Here is an 8,241-nt window from a genome sequence, read left to right as displayed (position 1 = left end):
TAATTATCATTGGCTGCCATCTTCTCAATTAGCTCTTTGGCTTCAGTTGGTTTCTTAGTCATGAGAGAACCCCCGGATGCAGCATCAATGTATATGCGGAACTCATGGGTCAGACCGTTGTAGAATGTTTGGATCAACATCCACTCTGGGATACCATGATGAGGGCATTGTCTCTATAAGCGCTTGAATCTTCTCCATGCCTCATATAAAGACTCATCATCAGATTGACGAAAGGTAGCTAGCTCGTTCCTTAATTAACCTTGCAGTCTTCTCTTGCCCTAAAAATCTTACTAAGAAAGCTTTGGCAAGCTTATCCCATGTATCAAAGGAACCTATACCTTCGTCTCATAACCTTTTCTTCGCTCTATCCCGTAGTGAAAAAGGGAACAAACGAAGTCTGATAGCATCATCAGCAACACCGTTGAGCTTTATGGTGTCACACTTCTCCAAGAAACTGTCTATGTGACTAACAGGACATTCATGAGGTGTGCCTGCAAATGAGTCATTGGAGATGAACTGTATGAATTGAGGTTTTAATTCAAAGCTCTGAGCGGTAATAGGTGGTCTGACAATGCTGGTAGGAGCTCGGTTGCGGTATCAGGAATGCCGTACTCCAGTAAAGATTTGATTCTTTCTGTCATTTTACTTGTATTTTGATGTCTCCTTCTTCTACCTCTTTGTCTCCTTGCAGTAGCTTCGATTTCAGAGTCAAAAGGTGTTAAGCTGTCTAAACCTGAACATCAAGTTTGCATGCAACAAAGAACTAAAAAGAGGAGATCAAACACACAAGAGACAATAGCCGAAGCAACGAATAAAGCTTAGCAAAAACGGATCACAAAAAATCAGAAAGAAACCGTTAGTCCCCGGCAACGACGCCAAAATTTGATAGGCATGTCGCGTACCTAACAAAAATAAACCTAACGAGACCACTACTATGTAGACGGGCAAGTAAGGATCGAATTCCAAGAGACTAAGGTTCACCTAATTAAATAGACTCAAGTAATCACTAAGCAAGTAACAAATCAATGGTGATGAAATTCTAAGAACTAATAAATAAAGGACTCAATTAATCTAAAGAAAGTGATATATCAATGAACTAAAGCATCCAAGATCAAGCATTACCACGAATATAATCAATGCATAAATTATTCTACCCCCAATAACAATTCAATCGACAAGAGGAAAAACATTCCCTAATCAAAACCAAAGGTCTCTTCCGAGTTATCAATGGCTTCCCAAATCAACTATCAAGCCTATTTCCATGGAATCAAGCAAATAAGGGACATTAAACACAGTACTTAACTTCCTAATCATTCAATCATCTACTTCCGTGATGATCTTCAAACCCTTAATTGAAATACCCAAATCCCGTTAATATTCAACTTCCGTTGCAATAAAAACAAAGGGATGATAACAATACCAATTATTCCTAATCTAGTATTGACATAAACACAATCAATCATACATGTCAATTGGAAATATTATTGGAGAATTTAAAGATTAAATCTAAGCATCAATCATATCCGGGCTTTGCAAGATCCCGGATTATGAATCTACTCACACATAATAGCAAAACCAATAACAAGATTTAATAGAGAAAACATAATCAATAAGCAATAATAAATGGAAGAGAAGTGAGATAGATGAATACCAAATTGCTTCAATTGAAAGAACTCAAATTGTTGATGAACAATAATCAAACTAAAAGAAGAATTAAAATGCTTAAAAGAAAGTAAAACTAGGTTCTTAGAGAAAACTAATACTATAAGATATAATGAAGTGTATTCTAATTGTGATTACAAAGGGTATTTATACCCCCCAAAAGATAGAATTGCGAAAATAAGCAAATCGACTTCCGCAAAACAGTGCCCGGTCCAACCGGGCAAGGGGTGCCCGATCGGGCGGTGAAAGGTGCTGCATCGCCTCTTCTTCGTATTTCATCTTCCTTCTTGTGCCCGGTCCCACCGGGCAAGCCACGCCCGATCGGGTGCGCAAGGCGGCTTCTTAAATTGAGATGTGAAATTCTAACTCTTCAGTGCCCGGTCCCACCGGGCGAGCTATGCCCAACCGGGCATGTAGAGTCTGCAGCATATACTCCGTATCTAGCTTATCCTTCTTTGCCCTGTCTGACCGGGCAAGCTAGGGTCAACAGGGCATGGGGGAAATCTTCATCTTCACACACTAACTTCTTCTATAAACATCCAAAACACGTCCGATTTGTACAAGAAACTCCGTATTCCTATGAAACTCAATAAAAATACATCGGACACACTAGAGAAGATATTGTTAGCAAGAAATGGCTCCATAGAGCCTAAAACCATGCAAATATACATCGTAAAACCGGGATAAAACATGGTATCAACCTCATACATCAACCAAAATGTTAAAAGGTTTAAAATATTAGAAGCACAAAGTGAAACGAAATTTAAAATTTCACATCACCAAAGTAATATTACTGAAACCATAGGGAACCAAAGTAAACTAATTGTTGAAGCTTAAGAGTTTTGATGAAGATGAGTAAAAGAAAACTTCAACTAATGCGTTTTCTCCAAGTATTTAATTAGAACAGGTGAAGTTCACTTTGGAATTGAAGTGGAAGAGTAGCCTGTCTATGAAGATCCAAGGAGAATTTAAGGAAAGATAAAGAGAACAGAAGAAGAGTTCCTCATTGGAACTAGAAAGTGGTCCCTAACAGGAACATGAAGAAGAAGCTCCCTAACAGGAGCTTGACAGCAAGCTAAGAAGACTAGCTTGGACTGCGTTGAAGAAAGCAAGTTCTACTAGAACTTGGTCTACGAGTTCCAGCACGGAGCTGGAGAGTTGAAGACAGCAGGAACTCAGTCCTGGCCTGCGTAGAGCCCAAATATTTATACAATGCAAAGATTGAGAAGACAATCCAGCAATAGACTAAAAGTCTTATTCTTAAGGTTTTTGTTAAGTTTATTTTTACTAGGATTGTTGTAAATATGTTTGGTTAGTTTATGCATGAAATCTATTAGAAGCGTGGCAAAACTTGGAAAGAGATTAAATACGGAAATTTTATAAAAGATAAGTTTTAATTTAGGAAAAGATCTTTGAGAGATTTTATCTTATAAAATCTGGTTTTGCAAAATAATAATCTTTTCTAAATTATATCTTTGTTGAGTTTTCCAAATAAATTTCTTCAAAAGATTAATTTCACAAGGGTTTTATTAAACGACAGTATTCTAATATTCTATCTTTTGAAAACCCTACTTTACATACAAGTACTTCTTGTATATAAAGGAGAGATCATAATTGAAACAACTTGTGAGTTTATGCGTGAAAAATCTGAAGAGTGCTTAAGAGTAAGTTTGTCGAGTCTAAACTTTCTCATATTAGTTTCGGATTTCATGTCTAGCTTTCCAGGCTCATATTAGAGTCAAGATTTTGTATTATTTTGGTATTGGGTGAGTGATTAGCATATTGCATACATTTTGTAGGCTTCAAGGTTGAACCCGAGTGAACTTCTAGTGAGAAGCCGAGTGTTTAGTACTCTGGGAGTGCTATGTGGAATCAAATTCCGGGACTTAAGTTGGGTAGGATAGGGTCCTATCGAGTAGCAAGTTCAGTCAGGAACTTGTGAGAAAGGTCTTATTGTAATAGGTTGTAACTAGGAGTGTTTGGCCTATTATAGTGGATTGGTTTGGTGTTTGAAATCCCTTGGAGGATCGAGGTTTTACTTCCAATTGGGCCTTGGAAGGTTTTCTCGTAAAATTCTGTGTGCATTGCAAGTTCCTTTAATATTCCGTTTTATAATTCCGCAAAAGTAGTCACTAGGAACTCACTACAATTCACCCCCCTCTTGTAGAAGTTCGTCTCAACTAACACTAATTATGCCAAACTAAGCAAGGGCACCTAACTACCTAATTTAAAATTATTTTAATGTGTATTTTATAATAAATGCATGTTAATTTGTGATGGGTTTAATTTATTTTAATGTGTATTTTTTAATAAATGCTTGTTATAAAAGCTAATATGATTAATCTAATACATGCTAAGTGTTTTTTTAAAAGTAAAATTTATATTAGGAATATGATATCTCTTATAGTATATAAGGGAACATTTATATATGGTTAAGATAGCTTAACTCGTCTTATAATAAATTAATATAAGTCCACCTTAAATAAGAATTATTATTTTTTAACAAAATCAATGCATTAATAAAAAAAGCTATACGACATCTATGAATGAAATCTAAATTAACAAAAATATAAAATAAAATCAAACAAAGGTTTCTTTCATCAAAGTTACGATCATTAAATAGATCTTGCACTGTCGTACATCCCCCCAACTCCCCCCCCCCCACACACACACATCGCTGAAGTATATATGCAGTCTTTTAGAAAGACGGTCTAATGATTTGTTGTACCCAATGATTTTTATCAGATTCGCTTAAATGTATTTGAGAATTCGACAAGCGCTTCGATCTCGCACGAATCTTTACCAACAAACTGATAATAAGGCGTAGGTTGATTACTTTTTTTTATAAGCCCTAACACACATACACACACACAAACCTAAAGACAAACAAACAACTAAACCAACGACGGTACTCCGCCATAGGGAGACTAGCCTTTATTTCTATTTATGTATCAATAAGTCTTGTGTAAGGTGGGTGTACGTTCATTTTATTGTAAGACGGTTAGTTTGAAGGTAACTACTTTAACTATATTTATGGTAACTTTAACCACTTAAAGGGTAACTTTTAATTTGAATTTAATTTTAATGTGTAATATCTTATAGATTCATGATTACATACTATAAAGGCTAATATGATTAATCTAATGCATTATAAGTTTTTTTGTAAGATAAAATATATTATTAGAAAAATAATAACTTTTGCACAAACTATTGGGTGCGGCAGTTCACACCCAATATATAGTTCGTGCTACAACCCATTTTTTCTACAAAAATCCCTTTTCCTTCTTTTACCGGACTTTCTCTCTACTCCCCTGCTGCGCCAGTCAATTTCAAAACCCCAGTCACTCACTCCGCATTCCATGCTAGAATACCCAATTCCTTCTCTTCTGCTTCCCACGTGCACCCCTCTAATACCCTCCAACTCTACTTCTTCAATTTTTCCATTCTCAATCAATTTGCCATTTTCTTTAGTGGGTTTTCGTAATTTTTTACATACCAAACCCAAACAAAGACCTTGCTTTTAATTTCACCTGTCTTTTTCTGTTAATTATATACCCTTTATTTTGATTAAATACTCATTTTCTTCTCTCCCCTCGTGGTCTCCGCCACAGCTGGTTAATTGCGGTGGCTGGGTAATTGCGGTGGCTTGTTAATTGCGGTGGCTGGTTAATTGCGGTGGTTGGGTAATTGTTAGGCTGTAATTGCGGCTGTTTTTGTGGCGGAGGTGGTGCGATGTGGGCTGATTTGTTGGTGTTTGTTGTTGCGGGGTGACGCGGTGGTTTATGTGGTTGTTATTGTTGCATTTTGTTGTTATTGTTGGGTTGGTGAATTAGCTCGGGAAGGTGACGCGGGTGGTGGAGAGGGAAATGCGGTGAAGGAGAGGGCGGCGAGTGGTGGCGAAGTGGGTGGTGGGGGTGGTGAAAAGTGAGGGAGTGAGAGGGTGCGCGATTTTGAGTTTGCATTTTGGGTTGTTGCATTATAAGAAAACAACTATTTTTCGACGGAAAAAATCCATCGGAAATAGTCGAAAATCTACTGGAATTCTGTGTTCCGACAGAATTTTCATTGGAAGCCTTCGTCGGAAAACCTTTTGTAGGAAAGTTGGCATTTTACGACAGAAATTCCGTCAGAACAAAGAATTCCGACGGATATTTTTTTGTCGGAATCAGGTTTAACCCAAACTGCAAATCCGTCGCAAATTTCCGACGGATTGAATTCCGTCGAAATTTAACCTTTTCGACGGAATTCATTCCGTCGGAACCAAACCTTTCCGACGGACTTTTCCGTCGCAAGTGATATGTTTTTCGACAGAATTTTTCGTCGGAAACAGTGTAAATTCCGACGGATGTTTTTTCCGTCGTAAAATTGCGAGGGACCCTTTCCGTTTGTAAATTGCGACGGATTAAATATCCGTCGGAAGAGTTTGCAGTTTGGACATAATTTTTCCGTCATTAAAATGTGAAAATCCGTCATATTTTTCAGATCCACAATTTCAGATTTCGATTTTTGTTTGAATAAAATCATTTAAAACTTGAACACCTTCAACTATTTTATGTTTAAAAGAAATTCATTATCGACCTACGAATATATATATATATATACATATATATATATATACATATATATATATATATACACATATATACATATATATACACATATATACATATATATATATATATATATATATATATATATATATATATATATGACCAGGTTATAATGAAAACTAGCTCTATAATAGGAATCAGGAACTAATCCTATCCCTTAATTATTGAGGTCGGACGACCGTAATCTTTCCCGTGTCATTAACTGCCATCCAATCATTTTCTTTAGATTTTTCAATTTTCTCTCTCTCGTCGTCCATCTGCTTCAACATTTTCTCCAATCTTCGTTCTCCGACCAGATTTTCTTTCGAGGTAAGTTATGTTATTGAATTTCTTCGGTGTTGATTTTAAATTTTCTACGATATCAATTGATGTTTTTGTTATGAATTAATCATAAAAGGGTAATTAATGAACATATATTCAATTTGTCGAATCCTAGTAATGATTTTCAATAAATTGTAATTTAGTGATATTTTGTTGTTATTTGACAATTCAATACGAGCAGATTTTTCTTAAATTCCATCAAATTTTAAGCGAAATCAAGTGAGTGCTTGATTTAATTAATTATGAAAGAAATTTTAATTCAGAATTCGTGATAGTCATAATCTTATTTTCTGATTATGCTTAATCTTCATCTATTTTTATGTGAGTTTCTTAAATTTTTGTTTTGTTAAATTTAGATCAAATTGATCTGTATATATCTCTTTGAAAGTAAAATAAATTTCTAAATGCACACTAACTGTTTGAAAAAATGCCCCAATGAAACCTATTATTTTATCAATTTCAAATGTAGATAAAAACTAAGTAAAAGTAATTCAATTATGTTTTAAAGTAAATCAAAATATTAAAATTATGATATCTCAATTTCTTAGCTTCTTCATTTATATGTCATGGTTCTTTGGTTGTTACTCTATTATTAAGAACTTCTATGTGTTGGATTTGTCTACTCTTAATTTCTGTTTTGTTGCTAGGGAACCTTGTTGCTGTATTTAGGTGCTTAGAGTATATTATAATTGCTTTCGGAGCTTCCATGTACGTTAAATGTGCTTTGTTTTTTTTATAATGTTGAGGCTTGGATTTATGGGGCTATAGGATTTTCGGAGCTTAACAAGCATGTATGATGTATCTCTGGTTTATTATTATTAGCATGTCATTGTTGGAACGTAGGCTGCATCATTCAAGTATGGTTGTGAAAGTTATAATATAAACTTTTCACTGATATTTAGTGTGGCAAACCTTTGTTGTTATTATCTTAGGCACTAGGAAAAGGAATTCGAGAAATTAATTGAAGTTATCTTCTACACCATGCATGACGGGATACTTCTTGGCCGAGGATGCATTAAATGTCTCTTAACTTTTTAATGCTAGTTTCTGAAACCAAATTGAAATATGAGCAAATAAATGAAACTTAATATAATTCACTGTTATGTTTTTTCTGTTTGATTGGTTATGTAATAGTTAAATTTGTAGACAATTCCTGCAACAAAGGTGTAAAAAAATAGAGGGTGTGATGTATTATGCTATGAAATGGTGGATTCCTCACCTCCTTTGCAATAGTGTAGAGGGAGAAGAAGAAAATTTGACAAAGCAAGTATCTCCTCGTTAAATGAATGTGAGGAGGACAATTATCTTTCTATATGATATGGAACATGTATGTGCTCAAACAGTGTTAACACAAGATAGCCTCAATGAAAATATAGTGTTGTAAGTACAAAATTATATCTCTACTTCTTGTTGAATCCAAATAGAGATTTAATGGCATTGGTTGAATGATTCATCAAACCTTTTCAATAGTGTGTCAAACTCAGCAATTGGCCTGGGGTTTTCAAGGTTTGGATCAGTTCGATTTCTCTATACAATTTTCAGAAAATGAAAAAACAATTAAGTGAAGTGTATATGCATTTGCCATTGTAGTTAAGGAGAAATGACAATTAAGAGGAAATGTAAAAAGTGGTCAAGTTTACTTGTATTT

At 35.0% G+C, this 8,241-nt stretch overlaps 1 long non-coding RNA gene across 1 annotated transcript; it reads left to right on the top strand.

Annotated features, from left to right (window-relative positions):
- Positions 1-6,381: 6,381 nt before the first annotated feature.
- Positions 6,382-7,910, top strand: LOC110704342. The gene is made up of 2 exons (XR_002507912.1): positions 6,382-6,581; positions 7,526-7,910. It is a non-coding gene; the product is annotated as an uncharacterized LOC110704342 (long non-coding RNA).
- Positions 7,911-8,241: the final 331 nt, after the last annotated feature.

The sequence above is a fragment of the Chenopodium quinoa genome, unplaced genomic scaffold (assembly GCF_001683475.1).
Source record: "Chenopodium quinoa cultivar QQ74 unplaced genomic scaffold, ASM168347v1, whole genome shotgun sequence".
NCBI classification, from domain to species: Eukaryota; Viridiplantae; Streptophyta; class Magnoliopsida; order Caryophyllales; family Amaranthaceae; genus Chenopodium; species Chenopodium quinoa.
This window is presented reverse-complemented; position numbering and strand designations above follow the sequence as displayed.